Source organism: Sinocyclocheilus rhinocerous, unplaced genomic scaffold (genome assembly GCF_001515625.1).
Source record: "Sinocyclocheilus rhinocerous isolate Xijiao unplaced genomic scaffold, SAMN03320098_v1.1 scaffold1538, whole genome shotgun sequence".
Classification (NCBI taxonomy): Eukaryota; Metazoa; Chordata; class Actinopteri; order Cypriniformes; family Cyprinidae; genus Sinocyclocheilus; species Sinocyclocheilus rhinocerous.
In genome coordinates this window covers 298,551-323,431 of record NW_015661872.1, presented here as the reverse complement: position 1 = coordinate 323,431, position 24,881 = coordinate 298,551, and the positions used below count along the sequence as shown (strand labels likewise).

General features: G+C 36.3%; 1 pseudogene; it reads right to left on the bottom strand.

Moving 5' to 3' along the window:
- The window catches only part of LOC107726605 (neuroblastoma-amplified sequence-like), a 158,331-nt pseudogene that overhangs the window by 101,795 nt on the left and 31,655 nt on the right, over window positions 1–24,881 (bottom strand).

Sequence of the window (24,881 nt, the reverse complement as noted above, 5' to 3'; positions counted from 1 at the left end):
GCAGCAGCCATTCCTTCAAATGAGTTTTGATTCTTCTTATTTCTTAATTACAGACTGAGACTCTGACATCACGTCGCTTTCATACTGTTATCAGAAACTTGCAGAGGCCTGCGTCTGCTCCACATCTGTGCTGCTATAAATGTGCTTCATAGGACAACGGGGACAGACCAAAAAACAAATAAAAGCACAGATCCCGGGCCAGCTCTGCTGTCACTTTCCAATATAGATTGGCCGAGACAGCTGGACCTGAGGAAGCTAGCGGTGCACTTTTGAGCCAAGCCAGTAGCAACAGAGAAAGCAGAGCAGAAATAATAATTAAATTTAAGAGCTTGAGGAAAAAACAACAACAACAAAATGCAGCAGTATTTTTCAAGTAGTTTCCTCTACAATCTGTGAGTTTTACATGGTAGTTATTTTCAGTGACACTGCAATCAGACCGAGAAGACTGTTTCCAGCTCCGCTTTGCATAAGATTTACTGTGGGTCGTACAAATACTGGCCAATATAAAAAAAATTATACTACCCTTCAAACAGTTTAAGGAGCTTACGCAGCAGTTTCCTACGAATACTGTACACAACGTATTAATCATAGTGGTGTGGCATTGTGATCTGGGGTGAGCAACCACAAGGTTGTAGTTTAAAACTATCACCAGTGACCTTGAGTAAGGCACCTACGTGTACTGTGCATGTAATAAGTGTAACATAAAAAGCTTTATTTGAAAGTGTCTGCTAAATGACTGCATACTTATTAATCAAACGGCATTTCCCCTGGGCTAAATTAACATGCAACACACGCAGGCAAAGGCTGATAGGAAATACGTTGGACTCAAAAAATATTTACAGAACGAAGTCACATTTAATGTAATTGCATTAAATATGAAAAATATCAAACCTAGTGGCATTGAAAAATGATCTTTTAATTTAAAAAATAATAATAATAATTTTGTAATGACTTTTAACTATATTAGACTCAGGGTAATATTAGTGGATGTCTGAAATCCACATTTATCACATTCCCTAAATTGTAATGAGCAGTTCTTAGAAACCCGCTGCGGTTAACAATAGAGAACCTTTAAGGTCTGCCTGCAGTTTTCTTCAAAAGTTCAAAACAAACATTTCGTGGTGTAATGTTTGAAAACTAAGAAAATAAAAACTATAAATATTGGGATTACAGATCCCATATACATCTTTTTCCTTAAATGATTAAATAATTTCAAATTTTTCGAGTGAAATATTAATTTTATATGTAATAAATTAATCACGATTAATCTCATCCAGAATAAAAGTTTTTTTTACATAATATATGTGTGTGTACTGTGTATATTTACATATAAATACATATATTTACACATACATGTATATATTAAGAAATATATGTAATATATATATTTATATATAACAAATTATATAAAATTCTGAATATATATATAGACACACACGCGTAAATATATACTTCTGATTTTTTTTGAAGTCGACTTTTATGTGATGAAAGTCGAGTCGAAGTCGACTAGTCGCTGATGACGTCATTAATGAACAAATAAGTCTGAAGCTGTGACAAACACCTTGTGCACAACTATTCTAATTGGTCAAAACACCATTTGGGAGGTGTCCAAAAGCCCAGTTTAAATACTCAGGACACCATCAAATCACTCTCTCCCTCTCTTCCTTCTTGCCTTTTCGAGCCGTGCTTTTCAGTCATCACCTTTTGCGCTCTTTGAGCGTGCTCTGGCTTACACGCCAGCTCCTCCAAAACCATGAAGAGAAATGCCACCTATTCTAGTCAAACTTTACTTCTATTTCTTTACTTCAGTTTATTTTATTTTCCGTTGAGAGTTTCGTGTTCTTCTGAGTTAAGTTTTGCCTAACGCCTTGCCTCGAGTGCCGTCTAAAACTTTAACCAGCCCACAACTCCGCGTCGTCAGCCAACGTTTACCATCCAACCTGATAGAACTGGAGAGGATCTGCAAGGAGGAATGGCAGAGGATCCCCAATTCCAGGTGTGAAAAACTTGTTGCATCAAAAAGACTCATGGCTGTATTAGATCAAAAGGGTGCTTCTACTAAATACTGAGCATTTTTCAGTTTTTCTTTTTTAATAAATCTGCAAAGATGTCAACAATTCTGTGTCTGTCTGTCAATATGGGGTGCTGTGTGTACATTAATGAGGAAAAAATATGAACTTAAATGATTTTAGCAAATGGCTGCAATATAACAAAGAGTGAAAAATTTAAGGGGGTCTGAATACTTTCCGTACCCACTGTATATATATATATATATATATATAATGTAAACACAAACTATTATTTTTGGATGCGATTAATCGTGATTAATCGATTTGACAGCACTACTTTTAAAAATAATTTAAAGTCTAACATACTCCAATTTGTGACATAATTTGCTGGAAAAAACATTTCTTAAATAAATGCCATTGACTTGATACTTTGTTATAATGCAATGACATTCACACATTTTTACATGTAATTTAAATACTGCAATTAGGTTTTGGGGCCACTTTAGATATACGGCAATGGAAAAAAAGCACTATAATGCAAGTTACCTGTGTCAAGCAATTTTTATGCTAGAACAAAAATATATCTAAAGCTGACATTACACCGAATGTGTTTGTTTGCTGTAATGGTTGATTAGATGGTATGACGGTCCTAAACATCATTAGAATTATAAGATTAGGAGTCAACCAAAGACTTGAGGAATGAGAAAAACCACCATCATCATCAATTCACCACATCACAATCCCACCAGATTTCTGAAGCACAGATAGCTGAAAACCCTCATGTTCTTTTACCACACCTTTCCACTTTCTTTCCACTAAACACTTTAAAAACACTCTGCCCAACGTGTCAGCAGCCCAAATGGTTTCAAGCCGTTTCAAAGACAACTGCGCTACTATTAAAATTTACGTGAAAGCACTAGCTATCTTCAAAATCCCCGTAAAACCCATTCAACATGAAACAACCGCTCTAAACACCCAATGCACAGTCCTCTGCTTCCTGGGGCTAAAGCAGTCTTTGTAATGAAGGCCTCTGATTAGCCTCAGCAAGCTAATAATTACAAGTGTTTTTCTCAGTATTGTTTGGCAGGAAGTGACCGTATGCGATGACGACTTAAGCACTCGCTCTCTCAGGATTGCACACGGCATGCCTGTTTTTGTCAAGGCCAAGACACAGCACTTCGTCTTTGAAATTCAGCGTGGACATTTAGCATTGCTAATAACCCAGAAATGTGGAGATTTGATATTTTCCTGAACGTATTTTAGGTTGTCACTTTTTATTTTAATAAAATTTCGCACCTAGTTTGAAAGTAGTATTTGTGGCAAATGCAGAAAATGCAAAAATGTTGTTTTAAAGGGCACCTATTATGCCCCTTTTTACAAGATGTAATATAAGTCTCCGGTGTCTCCAGAATGTGTCTGTGAAGTTTCTTCTCAAAATACCCCACAGATCATTTATTATATCATTTTGAATATGACTATTTTGAGTGGAAGCATAAACAGGCTGTTTTTGTGCATGTATCTTTAAATGCAAATGAGCTGCTGTTCCCCGCCCCCTTTTTTAGAATAGGGTTGTGCCTTTACAGCTCGTTCCTCAGATCTCTGCTAAAAAACATCTGTTTGTTTTTGATTATCATGTCTATCTCACTGAAATCAAGCATTTGAAAGCCATATCAGTTTAAACTACTGATATACGGTTTGTGCGCATGTGCGCTCAGAAGCATGCGCGGCTGTCAAGCGGCATGTGAGTACTAAACCAAGCTCTCTTTCATGTCTTATTGTGCCTAAACTGTCAAATACACACAAGTTTATGTTAAAAACACACAAGTTACAAAAACAGTCGTTATGTCTGCGAAGTTAAACAGCTGGGAAATAAATCGCATGTTTATATTAGATCAGCGTATTAAGTGACAGCAGCATAATATACAGTACCTACTGCTCTCCACGCTGTTAATATGACCCAAACAATAACATGAAAACAGAAAATCACTCACTGCTCTTGAATGAGTCATTTCTGTAGCTCTAATTAGAAGACATTTTTACCGGAATGCTGCTTTTAATTGCTCTAAATGAGTCATTTCTGTAGCTCTAATTAGAAGACATTTTTACTGGAATGCTGCTTTTAATTGCTCTAACATGAAGATAAACATGGCAGATTGTGTGCGGCTCATCTGTTAATAGGGCAGCGTCTGTCAACAGTCGTGGGCGGGGCTTGTAAAATGTGACGTCGCATTTTACAGATTCTGCGAACTGCTTGTTCTGAGACACTGCTTATGATTTATGGGGATTCAAAAAAAGGAGCGGGTGGATTTTTATCATTATAGGGTGGTAGTGTACATGCACTGCCAACACACATTTATGCTCAAACAACATGTAAAAGTGAATTTTGCATAATATGTGCCCTTTAAAATAACCCTAGTGCCTAGTTAAAACCTCATATATCATTTAGACACACACATATGATTTATTTCAGTGTTCGAAAGAAGAGGGAGAAAGGGACAGTTAGACAGGAACAGAAGAGAGATCTAGGGCATCTTTAGCATTCTGTCATTTTTTGGGGGAACTTATTTTGCATTTTAACCTAGTTTGAAAATCCACAACAGATGTTTCTGTTCTTAACCTCTTTACAAAGTTGGATGTATTTAAAAAGTACATGGCCTAACTCAACACAGTCAATATATCACAATAAAAATCAGATTTTTAAGAAAGTGCCATGCAAAAACCAACACCATTATGGGTGTTAGGACATTGCAAGGTGATTACAAGGTGGAATGGGTGGTTGCTAGAAGGGGTTGTCTTGTAGGGCTACATAATCATTTTTGTTTTCTACAAAAACATTTAGTAGTGGTCTGCGGAGGAAACATGCATTTATTTGGAGATCCAATAGTTTAAATTAGACAACTTTTCATCGCCCTCAAGAAAAAAAAATCCTTCGTATGATCGCATTTAAAAGTAATAACAGAAAACTGCAGTGCATCAAATATGGTAAAAAGAAGCTCAAACGTACTTGCTGGTTGAGCTTCCGTTTACCATATTTGATTTGCTCTTTATATGTGTGTTGATCAATGTTTATATACGAAAATCTACACATCCTATAAAGTGATCATGTCGCTTCAGACGACTTGGATTAAACCACTTAATTCATTTGGATTTCTTTTCTGAACTCTTTCTGAACTTTTTGAAGTGTCAAAATTTTGGTGAAATGGTCTTTTAATGGAGGGACAGAAATCTCTTAGGTTTCATTAAAAATATCTTTGTTTGAGCTTCGAAGACGAATGAACATCTTGTGGGTTTGGAACGACTAGTAAATGATGATTATGTGATGACAGAACTTTCATTTTTGGGGGATCTATCCCTTTAAATAGAACCACTAAAATTCTTTCAGAACTACTGACTCCAAAACAGGACTACTGATTCTTTCAATGAAGAGGAAATCAGTCATTCTCTTTCCAGTCCTAGTTTGTCCCAGAATCCTTCACTGACACGTTCACATTCTCCCACCATTTTGTTTTCAATCTTTCAGTCTCTCTCTCTCAGTGGAGGCAAAAGTGCTATAATTTAAACATTAAGCTCATAATTACTGTCCATCTAAGTTCCCTGTCTGTCTGTGGCATGTGCGAGTGAGAGAATGACAGTGATGTGAGATGCATGTGAATGCATATGGAGTGGCGGCCCGTCCAGCTTCCAGCCCGTGAACAGACGACGGCCTAATTACTGACCCACTTTGCAACACGGCCCATCGCTCAGGGGCTGCAGTCTGTCTGTCACCCTTAGCGCTCCAGCCCAACAAAACAAAAAAAAACAGACAAACAGAGAGACTGGAAACACATTAACCTAGAGCTGCAGGGCGGAAGTGAGTGACCGACTGTCTGTCTGTCTCTGATGGAGTCAATCTCTCATTATGGCAGCTAATTACACCAATAATAGCCATTGTGAAGGGCTGGACTCATAACAGGCAGGAGACCAGAATGACGTTGGACGGTTTGATTCCTGCGGGGTTTCTTCCTCTTTCATCATAAACTCCTCAAACAACTGCAGAGTTTGAAGAGGTAGTTTCAGGCTATTTTCACTCATGGTTTGATTGCTTGGTCCGAACTAGAGTTTGATTCGACACCCCCTCTGCCCCTGTCAGCTCATATTTCTCGACATGAGAACACATGCTCACTTACATTATTCCAGTGGTTATGCCAATATTTTGGTGTTTTAAAATTTGCATAATAATGAAAAAAAAAGTTTTATTATATAAGTAAGTTTTTAAGTAATAATTTAGAATTTAGCTGAGACTTACTAATGAGATAAAAACAGCAACCTACAATATTAGTAGTTGTTAATTTTTTATGTATTAGTAACTAGGCCTGTATTACTCTGCTATTTCTGTGCGTTTCCTGTCAAAATCAGGAAAAAAATATATAACAATAATACATTTATTTTGAGGTATTTTATCTTTAGAAATATAATCTGCAAGTGCTTTAATCTGTCTGCATTAGAGAATCCAATATCTGCAGTGCACATTGCACCTATAACCATAACACGGTTAACTCCCAACACCACACAAATGAAATATCCGCCCCTGCTCGGTCTGCGAGCCAATGAGCCATTCCTAATGCACACCCACAGAAGTGAGGCAGAGTTTACAGCTGGTTGCTGAGGTTTGTGTAAGTTCATTAGCTGTTTAGCTATTGAAGAGATTTCAAAGCAACTCGGCTGCACTCTGTCAAATGGACCCAGACGCAGAGGGGAAATGGTGAGAATGCCAATTCCATAAAACTACATCCAAGTTCTTTCATTTTCCTCTAAGAACTTTCAATTTACTGTTCGTCTGGGATTGTCTTTCAGTAGCTTGGATAAAAATACAGTGCAGGAGCCCGTACTGACAGGAACTGGGTAAGAGCAATTCGAACGGAGTAGAGGTTGAAGGATAATTCTCCTTTGTTGTTTGTTTTTTTTCTTTCTAGTCACAGGGTGAGCAGCTCGGAGTTGAGGATGAACTCCTGACGGCAAGTTCAGCTCGGCTGTTCTGCTCTTGATTGTGATGAAGAAATCAATAGTGATAGGAATGCAGCCTCGTTAGAGAATGCCGCTAAATTACAGAGCAAACAGACAAAGCTCACCGTCGGCATCAGACTAACGCGCAGCCTGAGACTCTTTCACACACACATACGGACATTCAGACTTACACTAACACAGTAGAGCAACAAAAAGAAGGTAATGAGATGATAGATAATGCTGGAGCTGTGAGGCAGAATGAAACGGTTGGAAAAGTAGAGGGGAAAGATCACAGGAACTTTACAAAACACTAACGCAGCAGTAAGGAACATAACATACAGCACAGTACAGAAAAACAGCTCTGTGACAAACCAGACAAGATGTAACAGCAAGATTAATTCTAAAAATAAAATATAAAACCTATATTATTTTATATTATACGTGTAGTACCTGATGGCAAGTTTCGAGCTCTAGACAGGTATAAACATTCTGCTGCATGTCCAGGAGATCTTGAAGTAAACTTCTCCACACTGACTCACTCACAGGAGGGTTTCTGAGCAAACAACAGACAGTGAGACAGGTGCACACAAGTGCTGTGGGAAAAGCTAAGGTGGCCGTGTGTGTGTGTGTGTGTGCGCGTCATACTTGCGTCCTGTGTGACGGGTGAGTAGGACCATCAGCTGGTGAGCTTCCTATTTGCTGTTTTGACTGTTCCTCACGAACGAGATGGGCTTCTGGAGACCGTGTTTCTCCAACACCTCAGCAACACTGGGGAGAGACAGAACAGAGCCTGATTTAAATAAAAGTGTCTAAACTGTTAAAACTGGCTTACAGTATTTGTGAAGCCGTATAAACCAATGCCAGAATATACACGTATCTCTCTCTCTCTGTACACTACCGTTCAAAAGTTCATAAAGTTACTGAAAGAAGTCACCAATATTGAATTTATTTAATCAAAAATACAGTAAAAACAGCAACATTGTGAAATATTGTTACAACTGCAAATAACTGTTTTAGATTTTAATATATTTTAAAATGTTTTTTTTTTCTGTGACAGCAAAGCTGAATTTTCAGCAGTCATAACTCGTGAGCCTTCAGAAATCATTCAGATATACTGATTTGGCACTCAAGAAACATTTATTATTATGTTGGCTACAGTTACATTGTAAATGCCTTTACTGTCACTACTACTGCAGAATTTTACTGGATACCACCAAGTGACATGATTTTGCAGTAAAATAGTTTGATTGGATGCAATGACCTTTGATATACGCAAGAAATACTATACTAAAACAGGATTTTAAATATAAATATATATTTATATATCAACAATAAATATTTCCTGATAATTTACTCATTCCCATGTCATCCAAGATGTTCATGTCTTTCTTTCTTCAGTCGAAAAGAAATGAGGAACTTTGAGGAAAACATTCCAAGGATTTTTCTCCATAAGACTTAAACAGGGGCCAACAGGTTAAAGGTCCAAACTGCAGTTTTAATGGCGCTTCAAAGGGCTCTACAGCCAATCCCAGCCAAGGAAGAAAGGTCTTATCTAGTGAAATGATCAGTCATCTTTTGAAAGAGAAATTAAATTTATATACTTTTATCCACAAATGCTCATCTTGCACCAGCTCTGCGATGCCCGTCCGCGACTCCACTCATTACGTAGTCACGTTGGAAAGGTCACGCGTGATGTAGGTTGAAGTACCGATCCAGTGTTTACAAAGTCTATATGCAAAATCTAAATCAAACGTCCTTTACAAAAACAGGTAAACAATGATGTTGCTTGATTTTGAAGTTGGAGAAAAAAATAAGTTGGAGTTGGGTACTACTTCTGCCTACGTCATGCAAGACTTTTCCAACTTGTGAACGCGTGAAGTTATGGACACGACCACAGAGCTAGTGCAAGATGTGGTTAAAATTTGTGGTTAAAAAGTTAATAATTTTTTTTTTTTTTAGAAAATGACTGATTGTTTTGCTGGATGACCCTTATTTCTCAGCTGGGATCGTGTAGAGCCCTTTGAACCTGCATTGAAATTAGAATTTGGACCTTCAACCCATTTATCTGGAGAAAAATCATTTTTCCTTTAACACTAGAACCGCCACGGGGTAAATTTTACCCGTGGCTGTTTTTCAAATGTACGTAACAGATTTTCAACAAAACATTCAAGTCTCCCAGTCATTGACTTTTACTAAAATAATGTAATTTACAATCCAATGTTGTTAAAAATTATTTAGATAAAACCAGATCAAAAAACGGGGCATTTATACCTATAAGCGCCAGCGGGTCAAATTTACCCGTATATAATGCATGTATTTTCATATTCATTTTCTTGCCGCTTATGTTTTAACATTGTACATTTCTAGGCAACGCCTTTCACTCACTGATTTAGCGGTTGTCAGTTTCATAAATAAAGTCAAAATGACTAAAAGGCGGCAATTTATGCAAGGTAGGTATTAGAAACACTAAATGCCATGAGTGATGGAGAGTCTGATGGTAAGTTATGCGTCCTGGGTCGGCTCAGCATCTGACGGCTCATCTGACAGTGATCCAGACATCATATTTAGATGTTTTAGCCTAACGTTACTCATAATTGGTCAAACTTTGGTTTTATTATTTAATCTTTGTCTTGCCATATCGTTTATTGATCGCTACTGTGTTGCTATTTATTCTAGTCTGGCCGTTTCCTGAAGAAAAAAATCCGATCTATTATGTAATGAATAAAACAATTGTTTTTTTGATTACCCGAAGTTTATTGGTGTTGTTCTCTTATTCAAATTATAAATGATATAACTAAACAAATTAATAATTAGGTGAAGCTGTGCGCTTGAATTTGTCATAGCATCATCCTATGCAGTGTGGTGAATTATTATTGCTCATTATTGTCTATAGGCTATTTTAGTAATTTAAATAACATGGGTTATCCTAATATATTGATTAATGACATTATATTATAATAATACACCACCCAAATATTTACTACCTTCTAATTTTCGTTGTCAGTGCAGGCTGCTTTTTTAGCTTACTGTCCATTATGGATTAGTGTAGGCTGCATTAAAAATCTTGAACATAAAACAACAGGGTAAAAATATAGTTGATGACTAGACAATCATTTCATGACTCTAGACAACTTCTTTGTGAAGACAGTGGCATAATACAGTGAAATAATATGTTCTTTAGCCATATAAAAACAGTTGCTATGTGCGTGGGTAAAGTTTACCCGCTGGCGCTTTTAGGTATACAGCGACCTCTGGGGGTTCTAGTGTTAAAAAACCTTAATTTCTTTTCGACTGACGAAAGAAAGACACGAGCATCTTGAATGACAATGGGAGTGAGTAAATTATCAGGTAATATTTATTCTGGAAATGAGCTAATCCTTTAACATCAGAACAGATCTGAGACCCGTTTATGAGTTTCGACCCACCAGTTAAGAACCTCTGTGGCAAAGTACATCAGAAGTCATGCCTAACCACAGCTATATGCTAACAGCTGCTCAGAGGAGCCAAGAGCAGACAGAGGTGTCTGAATGAACCTCAGTGAGCAGAACTGGTGCCGTGTCTGTCTAAGATGCCCTCAATAAATGAGGATGCACCATCCCTTGGGAGCATCTAGCACAGATGTTTTCTGTTTCCTTCCTTTCTTCTTGTCTCACACTCCTTCCCTCATGTCTCTTTCTTTCTCTCTACAATCTGCTGGGGCCAGACTTGGGTTTTTTTTCTGTCTCACTTACATATTTTTGCGCTTCCCTCTCTCTCTTCCTGCTTTTTAACTCCTGTCTCCATCTGTCTGTAGCTCTTTAAGTCTTTTTCAGTGATCATGACCTGCTCCTGAAATAGCTGCTTAAACATGCAAAACGTTTTATCTTGTAATTTTATTTTGTTTCTAAAAGCTTTGTTTTACTGTAGAACATTACTAGTGCAATGACACACACACACACACACTAGGGCTGGGTATCGATTCAGATGTCCCGATTCGATTCGATTTCGATTCGCAAGCTCTCGATTCGATTCGATTCTCGATTTTTTTTTTTATTACATTCATAAGATTCACGTTAATCAGATCTTGTTTTAAATGTGTGCTGAAATAAATACTGGAAAAGATCGATTCGTGGCTTTTGAGAATCGATATCAAATCGACGTCAATTAAAAACACGATTAATCGGAAAATCTATTTTTTTGCCCAGCCCTAACACACACACATATACACAAGGGGGTCTGAATTCTTTCCGTACAAATATACACAGTACACACACACACACACATATATACAGGGTGCGATTTGTGAAAAAAAACAGGGGTGGATGCTTTCCCAAAAAGACTCATGGCTGTATTAGATCAAAAGGGTGCTTCTACTAAATACTGAGCAAAGGGTCTGAATACTTAGGACCATGTGATATTTCAGTTTTTCTTTTTTAATAAATCTGCAAAAATGTCAACAATTCTGTGTTTTTCTGTCAATATGGGGTGCTGTGTGTACATTAATGAGGAAAAAAAATTTACTTAAATGATTTTAGCAAATGGCTGCAATATAACAAAGAGTGAAAAATTTAAGGGGGTCTGAATACTTTCCGTACCCACTGTATATACAAATATTAGGGATGCACAATATTATCGGAACGTTATCGGAATCGGCCGATACTATCTTAAAATGTAAACATCGGCATCGACCCGATACGAAAAATTATGCCCATATGCCCTGCCGATAAGATGAATAGCTCACATTTGCTCAGGGTGTGCTAGCAGTACAATCACGTCAGCAGTGTGGTCATTCTTGAAGGGAACTTTTGTCAGAATGGTGATTAGATTCACTGTTTTGGATCACTGTATTTAATCTGAGAAAGCAATTAAGCAAACACTGACAAGTCCGGTGTGCGATAGAGTCAACAGTCACTAGCGCGTGCAGCAGCGGCAGCCTCCCCCAGGTCCTAATGCTCGTCCGGTACTTAGGGGGCGCTGTTGGCCTACATGTATTAAAATGAAAGTAAAATACACAAATAACATTAATACTGTGTTTCTGATTAAATAAAGCAGTAATTTATGTCAGAAATTCATGAGTATATGTGTGTGAACAGTGCATATTTATTATGTACAGTATATACAAATACACACACATACAATATATATTTTGAAAATATTTACATTCACATACATTTACATATGTATATTCATATAATTTATATTATATATGAATATATTTAATATGTAAACATATTTTTACACACACACACACACACACATATATACAGGGTGCGATTTGTGAAAAAAAACAGGGGTGGATGCTTTTGAACATTTTTATGAAATGTTTTTAATACGAAGGAAACTGTATTTAACATGATCACAGTTTAATAAAAACATTGTACGTTAGGCCTATTAATTGTAATGATTTCATTTCCACGGTTATTCAAACAACGAATAAATTCTATAGAGAAAGCGAACAAAAAACACAACGGAGCTTTTTGAAACTCCGAATAAGTTAAACCATTGCGTCGCAAAATGATTCACTGTTTCGAAGCGCTCCAATCGGATCGCGTATCACGCGAGACTTCAAAGCATGTATCGCATATATATGTGTGTGTGTGTGTGTGTGTGTGTGTGAAATACATAATACGTCTTTGTAATAAAGTGTATGTAAAATTTAGAGTGATAAACCGTGTAAAACAATCAACATAACTCCTAAAGCCAATTTTGGTAATATCTACTCGTTGTGAACATTAGAGAATGTCTACATTGATTTCTTCCAAAACAGCAAAGAAAATCCGGTTTTGATATGCCCTCTTTAACATTCAAACAGAGAGCGGAGAGCAGGGGGGATAAAAGAAAACACTGGCAAAGACACAATTCAGATACAAAGAGGGGAAAGGGTAAATCTTGAGAGACTGAGAAAAACGAGTGATAAGTTAGAGAGCAAACAAGAGAAAAAGAGTGAAATTAAGGCTGCAGCGACTGCGCCCTCCCAGGCCAGTCATAAATATCTGAGAGAGACTTTCATCATCCTTTCCACTGACAGAATTCTAATGGATCTAAAGGAATGTGTCTCTACGGAGCCATTACAGGCTGATCACGTCACCTGAGCTGGGACTGACACACACAAACAGACAGAAAGACAAAAACACTGAAATACATGCAAACAAGGTGCAGCATACAACATGCATACAAACATGCTTTGTTCAGAGAGGCAGAACTCAATTTGTTTGGTTTGTCTGATTCAAATCAGTGTAATTTTTTTTTTTAAGTCTGCACAAAAAAATTAAATAAAAAAAATTAAACCTAATGTTTATAAATCAGATCCTAAAAATCAGATTTTTTTTGGAATGTGTCTCAGTCTGAACAGCCAGACTGAATTTCAAATAGTTTCTTTTGTCATTCAGGAAGTATTGCGTATATGTAACATCACACAAAGTGTGCAATATAGTCTCAAGCGGTATACAAATACACTAATTTCTGCTCCATCTTTTCTAACATAGCAAACTAACTGACATTATTTATGTAGTGAAAGGTAAAGGAGTAAATGAGTGAACACTTCGGCAGGTTTTGGAGAGTATATGCATGAATGCCTAAAATGCCTCTGTTCTCTCATGTGCTGCATGAGGGAGATGTCATGATGGACGTGAGCAGACCAAAAATTTTCAATTTTCCCATCCGCTCTCCCCAAAAATGCCAGCTATCCTCAGTAGTTGCATGAGAAAGTCTCTTGACATCGTGCTGAAGCTTACATCATTACACACCAAATACTGACTACACCAGCAGCTCACAAACTCTTCAGGTCAAGTACCACCTCTGATCAAATCAAAACGTCCAAGTACCAGCGAGACACAACAATGTTCCTTTCTTTTTCATTAGCTTTGATTGCTGAAGGGCTGTGAGCAACACACATAATGCTGCATTCAGATTAATATCGATAATTCTGCAGTTCAGATAAATCATGTTGCTGTTAGACCCTAATAAGTCCCTTGACTGGCCCTTTGCAGACGTGTGGAAGGACCCTACCAGGAAACATAGCCTACATATATCACAATAATGACATCTAGAAAGGATTACAATGTATTTCTTTGAGTTAATATGCAAATTTTGCAGTCCATTTCAAACACATAAATAATAAATAGCCTAGTATGGAATATGAGGTAATGTGGCCAATCTGTCTTGAAGTGTTTGAAACAGACTGGTTATGTAATTGATAAGCTACTGTGCTCAGAGTTGAGTGATGAATCCAGTGTTTCAGAGTCCAAATAAAGGCCACTTTTAAAAGCATGAAGTCATGAAATCAACCATTTATAATTTACATCTAACATTGTTGAACTAACAATATTGGCTATGAAATAATGTTTTAAATTTACAAAGCTATATTAAACTAATAAATAATTTAGAAATTTAGAAAAAAAATATTGAAAAAATAAATAATACATTATACAAAATATTTAAAATCATATATTTGGCAATGCACAGTATTAATCTACACACTACCATGCAAAAGGGGACAGTATGATTTGTTTTAAAGGAATTGAAAATTATTTTTATCCAGCAAGGATGCATTCATGTGATCAAATGTATGAGTATAGACATTTACAATGTTACAAAAATAAATCCAAATAAATACTGTTCTTAAAAAATAATCACAGCTTCCACAAAAACAATAATTGTTTTCAACACTAATAATGAAAAGAAATGTTACGCACCAAATCTGCATGTTAGAATGATTGTGTTATATGTTGATGAATGATTATATATTATTATATTATATTATATTATATTCAGAGCATAATATATATATCTCTGAAAAAGCTGAAAGACTTGAAAGGTCATGAGTCAGAGTCACTATGGAATGACATATCTGCTACACAAATAAATGCCATTATATTTAGATCTAAGTTGTGAGGATCATTTATACCATAGCAATATATTGCCAGCTCTAAAACCACTCTATGGTGCAGTATTAAGGCACTAAAACGTGACAGACTTTCTATAAAGCTGCCTTGAAACAATGTGTATTGTGTAAAGCAAAAATAATACAAATAAATTTAGCTTGACTTGACTCATTCGGTCTCTTACCTCAAGTGTTTCTTCAAGAGTGTCCACCTGGTCATGCAAGGCTTTTGTAGAGTCTGACTCTGGTCTGAGAAAGAGAGAAGTAAACAAGATCAAAAATCAGCCATCTGAACACACACAGACTGCATTTATTGAAAGTCACTTCAACCTTCTATTATCTAATAACATCACCAGCTCAGTGCTTCGGTATGTCAGCCATTCTGGTTTTAAACTTTTATGCTTGTTCTTTGTTATAAAAACTCATTGGTTATAGCGGCCTCTATTAATACTCAATACTTGTTTTCTATTTGATCACCAGACAAGGTCAACACACACTACAATAGCGAGAGGGCTGGTTAGCAAGGTCCAGTTAGCATCTGCTGCCAGATGCTGTAACAACACCATCTGGACCCAAGAAGCATCTTTCTTCACAGACAACCATTCAAACGTAGCAGAGTATTCTGACGAAATGAAAATGTTTGCTTGAGAGAATTAAGCTGCAAATATTTCGTTAAATTACTGATGATATAGTAGCAGCTGAGCAACTGCCATTGAAATGGAACAAAATAATCTTCTTTTTTTTTTTGGTTTGTGTTTACAAGTGTTTTTTTTAGCTGTGCCCCTTATGTGAACTTGAGTTGAAATCAAGTGCAATTCTGCTTGAGAGTCCGGTTGCCATGGAGATGATCATGATGTCTGAATCGCAAAAAAACGTATTGCTGACAAAACTCAAGACTTCTTAGGTCTAAACTAAACTTGATATGAGTGCAATATTCCCAGAGGCACTTTTTTTCTAAAAAGATCTTTACATGTTTTGTTGTAGTCTCAGTAATCCAATTCATCTCCTCATCCCATATCTGAATAGCATTTACAAACACATCGTTTTTCCAGTAGCAGCAAAAGATAACAAGAAGAGCTCTGGAAAACCCCTAAAGCATTGATCCCTGTACAACAATGGGAGTGTAAAAACACATTAGGGTTTTGCAAAGGTATAGAGAGATTGTACAACAGATTGTCTGAAAGTGAGAATGAGAAAAAGCCAGATGGCAGAATGTAGAATGTATCAAAACTGTTTTTAGCATAACAATATCGAACCCTCAGGATAAAGCTGACACCAAATTTTGCGTATCACATTATTTTTGGTGTAAATGTGTTATTTTGTTGCCCCACGAAAGAATCATGCTAGAAAAACACCAACCCTTTGCACACACGCTAACACTTCATCTGCAGTCCAAAGACTGCAGAAATGTATATTTAATATCAATATGTGTGGTCGAGTGACAGGCCTCTCAGTCTCCAAGACATCTAAAGGCAGCAGGAATATAAGGAACGCTGAGAGGTTTTGAGGGTTCACACTTTGAAGGCAGAAAGACACATGCTGTGCTAATAATGAGCTAATCAGGGGCTCACTGACAACTGTGCACACATGTGCTAATTGTGTGTGTTTGACAGGGCTCTAGTGACAGCAGTGGCAGAACAAGTTTTGAAGTTGAGAGGCCAGCTTTAATGACCAGCTTTGGAACCGCTTTGTATGAAGTGTCTTTAATTACAATGTACAAACATTTCAATTAATCATTTGATACAATGCACTTATTGTGTACATGCATGCTTTTACATTGTACTTATATTTTAAAAATACCAGCATATAATTGCATCTGTAATTAATTTCTGTAATTACACCTATAATTACACTGCTGACACAACCCCACCGTCAAACCTGACCATAGCACAAATCCGGTCCCAAACCATACCTGTATTTCACCCCAATAGTAGCAAAAGTGATTTGCAATACAACATGACCACAGTAATAAGACTGCACCAATTTTTTTTTTTTACTTGTTTTTATCATTTTAAATATTAATAATAACAATATTAAAAATAACAAAAACTTAAATTATAAATAAAACTTAAATAAAATTTTATTAAAATTTAAATTAATTAAAAACATACACCACCATTTAAAAGACAGTTCGATTTTTAAAAGAACATTTTTATGTTCACCATGGCTGCATTTATTTGAAAATATATAGCCAAAAACAGTAATACTGTGAAATATCATCACAATTTAAAATATTTATTTTGGTAGTTTAAAGATTTATTTTTGCCTTATATTTGTAGTTTTAAAATGTAATTATTTTTTATCTTTACCATTACTCTAGCATTGAAGTGTCACATGAGCCTTCAAAAATAATACTAATATGCTGATTCGGAGCTCATTTCTTATTAATATTGTTGTGTGGAAAGTGTTGAAGTGTTGAAGCTGAAATCCTTTGAAACATTTATATTTTGATCAATTTAATGCACCCTTGTAATTTCTTGCAAAATAAAAAAAATCTTAGTGACCCCAAACTTTAAAATGGTAGTGCATAATATTACCATAACAATTTTAAGTGAAAAGTTGAATCAAAAATTGTTCTCAGTTATGTGAGCTCACCCATATCCTCTCGGCAGACATTCAAGTATATCATAGCAGAGTGCAAGCTGGTCATCTCTCTCAGAGCTGTAGATACATTCTAATGCCACGGACATAAGCTGATCCGAATCTCCAATGACTTTTGGATGACACTGCAAGTAAACAAATACGTTATCATTGGTAAAGTGTAAATTATTGTCAAAACCTAGTAAAGAACAGACCTATATAGCAATTCCGAGGATCAGGGGCTTATTTTAATTCTCAAAAATGCTATAGAGGGAGGTTTTGAAACAACCAACTTGTAAGGCTATACAACAGAACATAACTTTGTATATATGACGTTCATATAGTGTTAATACAGAACCGTTTCATCGCATCTCCTCTCAGACAATAGTAACTCACAGTGCACAGATGCACACACAAGCAGACTAAAAATCATGTTAGTGTGGATTAGATTGAATTTCATTTCACACAACATTGAATGTGCAAGGCTGATTCATAGACACACACAAACACAAAAAGAAACAAACCCATGTACAATCTCATACACCTGATTTCTCTCTAACCACTTTTATTAATTTCCTGTGAGGGAAATTGATGCCTCAGATGTGTAAGCAGGTCATAAATTTTTATCATGGCCTTGTGAGACAGCGTGTACGTGTGTGTGTCTGAAGGTCTTCTGTGGCTTTGGACTCAGAATTGGAATGGCTCTTCCTCTAATCATTTCACTGCATCCCTCTTATATGAGCGTATCTGTGTGTGTGACATTAAATTACTTACATTTATTCATTTAGTAGCCGCTTTTATCCAAAGTGACTTATAAATGAGGAAAACCACAAGCAATTTATCATGAAAGAGCACCAATATTAGTAGTGCCACACTACTGAATTTTTAATATTAAAGCAGATCAGTACAGAATAATGAGACTTGTGTACTTGTTTTGCGAGGTGCAAAGTGTCTTCACAGCTCATAAAATAGGCCAAAAATGTCTTGACTAAAATAAAGTGTTCAAACTATGTCTATTAGGAATAGGAAGTATTCATGAGTATGATATCATTTAAGGACAACAAATGTTAACAGGACATCCTCATAACAGCATGTGTACAAATTTGTGTTGATTTGCCAAATTTGTGAGCTAAATTTGATACTAAAATATACATTATAATAAATAACAAACAATTATAATAAATAAAAATATATTCATATTTATATTTTTTATTGTATAACCAGGGCTGTACAGTGCGACATATATGTCGCACGTGCTACGAAAAAACTGGTCTAGCACCAGTGCTATGTGAAAAAAAAGTTAACGTACAGCCCTGGTATAACATTAAATACAAATGATGATTAATAAAATGTATAATTAATTGATAAAAAATAAATAATATATAATATTAATAATTACTTAAATATTATATTTTTTAAATTAAAAAAAGTTTTCATGAAGCGGTATGGGTTAGGGTGTAGATTATGGTTAATAGCTAGTATTTTAAAATGGATTAATTCTAAAACAGCATGTCATATGTGCTTGTTTTGATAGTCAAGTATACGTGTGTGGTTTGGCTTACATCTGGCTTTGAGTGCTGGAAGATTTTGAGTGGGAATGCAAGATCATCTTTGGCGAGGGTGACCAGATATTCTCTGAGCAAAGTGGAGGCAGAGCCCACACGCTGTCCTTCACAGCGGTGCAGAAACGGGACCATCCACTGGAATTAATTCCTCACATATCGATCCTCACTAGACTAAAACAGAGAGAAATCACTAAATACAACAGAGTCGGAAAATGTTCAGAAACAAAATACAGCAGTTTTAAAGGAACAGTTCATGTCGTTCCAAACCCGTATGGTTTTCTTTCATTAAACACAAAACGAGTAATTCTGAAGAATATAGAGGTTTCTGTTTTTCCAATTTCAATAAATAAGACAGGAGTCTCAAAAAGCTTCAAAAACAGTGTCCTTTTGAAAGAAGAAATCATTCAGATCCTTTCAGACGCTAAGATGGCGATTCACCCACTCACAGCGTTTCCCCTTAAACGAGCAAATGAGTATTAAATCATTTTTAATGAAAGCATTAAATCCAAACAAGCCCGCTGGATGTGCATACTGCAGTCGTAAAGAGACCACCGCTGTAAACACAAATCTAGACACACTCTCGCAGATCTATCATTTTCACTAGTGCTCCTCTATATAAAGAGCTGCCTAAATATACAGTATGTATGACTGTTGAGCGAAGCAGAGGTGTTTAAATCAATACGAGGTGCTTACAGTATGGCTATTGACACTTCAGACAAGAATAAAACATTACACTATGTCAGTATTATATATAGAGACGTCGGTGATAAATGTGAACACAATAATACAAGTGTTGAAGGAGGCTGTAGACAGCAAAACAAAGAGAGAACAGCCTCAAAACATACATTTTTCATGAGGAGGCGGAGCTTGTCAATGTCCCTGAGCTGCTGCAGCTCCTTTAGTGTGAGACTCAGGTCACATGACGTCTCGTACACCAGTGTCTCCATGGTAACCAGGTCGGCGCACCGCACCTCCAGCCCAGGAATGTTCTGCTCTTTTCCCAGATGCACCAGAGACAGAGCACAATCAACCTGTGTGGACCAATCAAAAAGCTTAAGCAATCTAATAGAGACGCACAATATAAATGAGACAGAAGCACTGTCTAACACATTCAAATAAGAAAACAGTTTTTAGGAACTAGCATCAGATTTCCTCCTGGAAATGTAAAAAGCAGAAGAACTGTGCATTAAAATATAGTACACATATATAGTATTTTAATGTATTAATTGTTTATTTTTTACTATAACTGAAATTAATCTCGAATTTTAGTGAAATTTGCCTCTAAGGAGCCACTTAAAAATACAAATAAAATAAATAATAATAATAAAGTAAATAATATAAATTTTATACAATAAATCATACATATACATGTCACACACACACGCAACACTACACTATTTTAGTTGTCTTTATGATTTTAATTTTAGTTTCAGTTATAATAATCCTGGCTAGCATTATTCCTCTTTTGGAATCACTATTTAAAATTTTCACACACTACTTTTTACTTCATTTTTATAAATAAGCTCATGTGGGACTATTTCGTAATTTAGCATTTTTTGTGTGTTGGTGTCCAAGAAATCACACAGAATGCTGCTGATGTTTAAAAAAACAGAAATCCATTAAATGAGTGTGTACAATTGAGTGAAAATCTGAATCTATGAAAACTGTCAGACCACATCAAACAGAGATGCAAAAATACAAAAGACTTGACAATAAAAGCGAAAGAATGCTACAAGTAAAAATCCCCAAACAGACGTGTAAAAAGTAGAACCAGTCGATGAAATCCCACCCGCCTCAGCGGCCCATCAATACAGTTCACATCGTGAGCTGACGATTGGTATTCCTCTACCAGTTGACAGGCAGAGCATGGAGCCAGTCAATAGTGGATGCCTGCGTAGAGGAAATGATTGCTGCTGTTTTCTCACCTGGTAGGAACCGAAACCCTTGACACTGGAGTTAACAAGAGCCAAACACCTCCGGAGCAATACTACCTTCACAACAACATGATACATCAGTCCTATTACAAGCAGAGCTGCTTAACACAACACTAAATCAGGATCAAAAGCAGTACATGTATTTGCCTTACAAACAAATGATTGCAAACAGCACACGTTTGTTTACGCACACCTGGCTTTGGTTGAACAGAAGTATTGATCTCTACATGCACAAACATTTTGCCATCGTTCTCGGCCGTTCTTCCCTTCTCTAAGGACCAAACAGGCAGGCAGAGCTCAGATCGCACACCCTTTTATTACACTAGATTTCTTTTTCGTTTTTTTTTGTAGTTTCAATCTGCTCCCAGGTGCCACCAGACCTCCTTCCCTCACTTCACATGTCAGGCTCTTTCAGAGCAGCCCTTTCTCCTTGCTTTAACCTCTGTCCTGACAGAGTGATGTCTCTCCTGCTCTGCAGCACTTCCTGAAACAGGCTGTGCCTACAGTTGAGTGATAGCAGTTGTCATAATGGTCATATTTTGTGAGGACAAAAAGTTTGAGACTAATCATACAGAAATATCTGGACATTAAGGCTGAAAACCAAGACCAAAAATGTTCACTTTAAATTAGACTGTATTTGGATTAGGGATGCAACGATTATAGATTTTGTTGGTACGATTATTGTCAGAGGAATAATCACGGTTTTACGATTATGACGATTATTATGCATTTATTCATTTCCCAACATTACTAATGTATAAAATCACATGAACACTTTTTAGATATTAAAGTGTTATTTATTGCTGGCTTTTGAAACTGAAAAAACACAGTAACCAAGAATACAGCACAAAATAATAATAAACAAAAGACAAACAAAAGTCCATCTCTCCCATTGGAATTAAAATGATGGAAATAAACTGAAATATTATTGTAATCAACTGTCATCCATACGTATTAATTTTAATAATCTTTATAATAATTCATATGATTTTACGTGTAATGTAATTCATATGATTTTACAATAGTGTTACATTATTTTGGTTTGTGAGATCGGAGATCGTGCTGCGCATGATTAATTAACCGTGACGTTTTAAAGCGCGGTTAATTGCGAAACCGGTTAATCGCTGCATCCCTATTTGGAATAACTAAAACTCTCCAGGTGGGATTACTATTAAAACATATACGCTCCATTTACTTATTTAAAATAAGTAATATTTATTACATAAATAATATTTACTTAAAATATTGCTCAATAGATGACTTTTGTACAATGTAAGCACATATTGTACAAAATAGCATATACTGTAAAGTGCTTATGAATACACAACAAAGGACAAGCTGTCATTAAAGTGAAAGAGGACAAAACAAATACCAAGATATTTTGAAATGCGTGTTTTTCAATTTAACTACACTCAAAAATCTTATGCTAAAAATACCATTTATAATGACAAAAAAAAGTACTAAATCAGAAGAATGAAAATTAAAAGCATATTAAATAGGGGTCTCAGACTTTTGGACCACATTGTAATTGCAGCTTTTAGTAAAATAAAAAGCATTTGTGGAATTGTGGAAAATCTGCCTTTTAGAGTTTCTTTTAAAGCTGTTCTTTTAGAAATATGTATCTATGAACAGCATTGAAAGAAAGAAAGAAAGAAAGAAAGAAAAAGAAAGAAAGAAAGAAAGAAAGAAAGAAATGGATGGATGGAAAGACGGTAGGAAAGACGGATGGAAAGACTGAAAAAAGAAAGAAAGGATGATGGAAGGAGGGAAAGAAAAAGTAGGAAAGGAAGGAAGAAAAGTACGAAAGATAGAAAGCAAGAAAGGCAAACAGAAATAAAGACAGGCAGACAGAAGCAAAGCAAGAAAGACAGACAGAGAGAGAGACAGAAGGAAAGACAGAGAAACAAAAGAGAAGGAAATAAAGAAAGAGTTCAAAAGCTCGGTCTGGTCTCATAATGGTTTAGATATCTTTCCATTAAGAGGGCCACAGCAGACAGATACAGTGTTATCTAGCTCCACATTTGATCTCTCAACACTAACAGCCCTCTGGGACAGCAGTAACTGTCGCTCTGGAAGGAAGCAAATCTTCTGTGAGTCAGATGTGCATCTGTATGTGTATCTGAGGAAGTTGTTTGTTTTTCAGTCTTTGCAAAAGAAAGCAGTGTGCTTTGATACGTGTTTGAGTGTCAGCTTTTGTCAGTGTGTGCACTTGTGTACCTGGCGGGAATTGCTCTCTATGTCCTGTGCCCTGGTCAGGTACCACTCAGTCAGCAGTGTGATGGAGGGTTTGGCGCTACGAAACCTCTCTAGTTCTGGTTGTTCCTCATATAAGAAGTGACAGTCATCCACTGGGTTGGGCTCCACCACTCCTCTAAAGAAAAGAACACACACACAGTCATCAGTGATAAAGTGATCTGTGAAAGACAGATGGAGAGAGAGAGAGAGAGAGAGAGAGACAAAAAGAAAGAAAAAAAAAAAAGAAAAAGAAAGAAAGAAAAAGCACCAACAAATGATTAATATCAGTAACTAAGCAAGATTTATGCAATCAATAATGAAGCACCAAGATGAAAAATTCTTGGTCAAATTAGAAAATTCTGAACACTAACCACAAATATTAGTGACTTTGAAGACAAATGAAATAGCAAGCCACTGACTAACAACCAACAAACAATCTAACTTAAAAAAATAAAAATAAAAAAAAACTAGCCACAATTTTTGGTGGGGGGGGTTTTTTTTCCAAAGAAAACTGAAACTTCAAAAGATCAAAACAAGCCACTAACTAAATTATTGGTGTCATTTCAAAGAACTAAAAGAGCAAGTCCATAAATAACCAACCAACAAACTAACTAATCAACAAACAACCTAACAAACAATTTAACCACAACTTTGGTGTCTTTTCACAGAAAACCGAAACCTAAGTAGACCAAACAAGCCACTAACTAAAATTACATATGTACTTTTAAAGACAACTAAAACAGCAAGCCATTAACTAGCCAACCACCCAACAAACAACCTAGGCAACAAACTAACCACAGGTTTTGTGTCTTTTCTAGGACAACTGAAGCTTCAAGAGATCAAAACAAGCCACTAACTAAATTATTGGTGTCCTTTCGAAGACAATTAAAACACCAAGCTAACTAAGTAACACCAAGTCAGGCCCGGTTCTACGGGGGTGCTAGAGGGTGCTAAGCACCCTCAGTTAAAGCTGTATTAATCATAACCGATCATATCCAATTATAGCACGATGGAGGCATTGCCTCCTCTCATGTGACTTTCCCCCATTCATCTCAGTGAGCCTCCAGAAAAGTCACGGCACGCTTTAGGGTCTCTGTAGAAAGTCAATGGGCCAAAGGGAGGCAAGCCTCCGCTGTAACTTCACCTGCGGGTGTCGCTGTTGAACAGTGTTACTTTATAAAAATGAGTGACTTTTAGACTTTTAATGTCATCAAAAAACAGGTTTTTAACATCTTTGCAAATTTATTAAAAATAAAAAACTAAAATGATTCCATTGCATAAGTATTCATATCAGTACTCAATTCCTTATCTGGGACAGTTGAAATTTAGCTCAGGAGCATTCATATTGTTTGTAGATGTCACTACACTTCACGTGAAGTTAACCTGTGGCAAATTCAATTGAATGGGTAAAATTTGGAAAGGCACACACGTCTTAATTAAAGGTCTAACAGCTGATAATGCATATCAGAGCAAAAATCAAGCCCTGAGGTCAAAAGAACTGCCTGTAGAGCTCAGAAACAGGTTTGCATCAAGCCACACATCTGGGGAAGAGTTCAGAAAAAATGCTGCTGCATTGAAGGGTCACAGAAGCATGTAGTCTCTGTTACCATTAATGGAAGAAGTTTGAAACAACCAGGACTCTGCCTAGAGCTGGACATCTGTTCAAACTGAGCAACTGATGGAGAAGGGCCTTGTCTAGACTGGTGACCAAGAA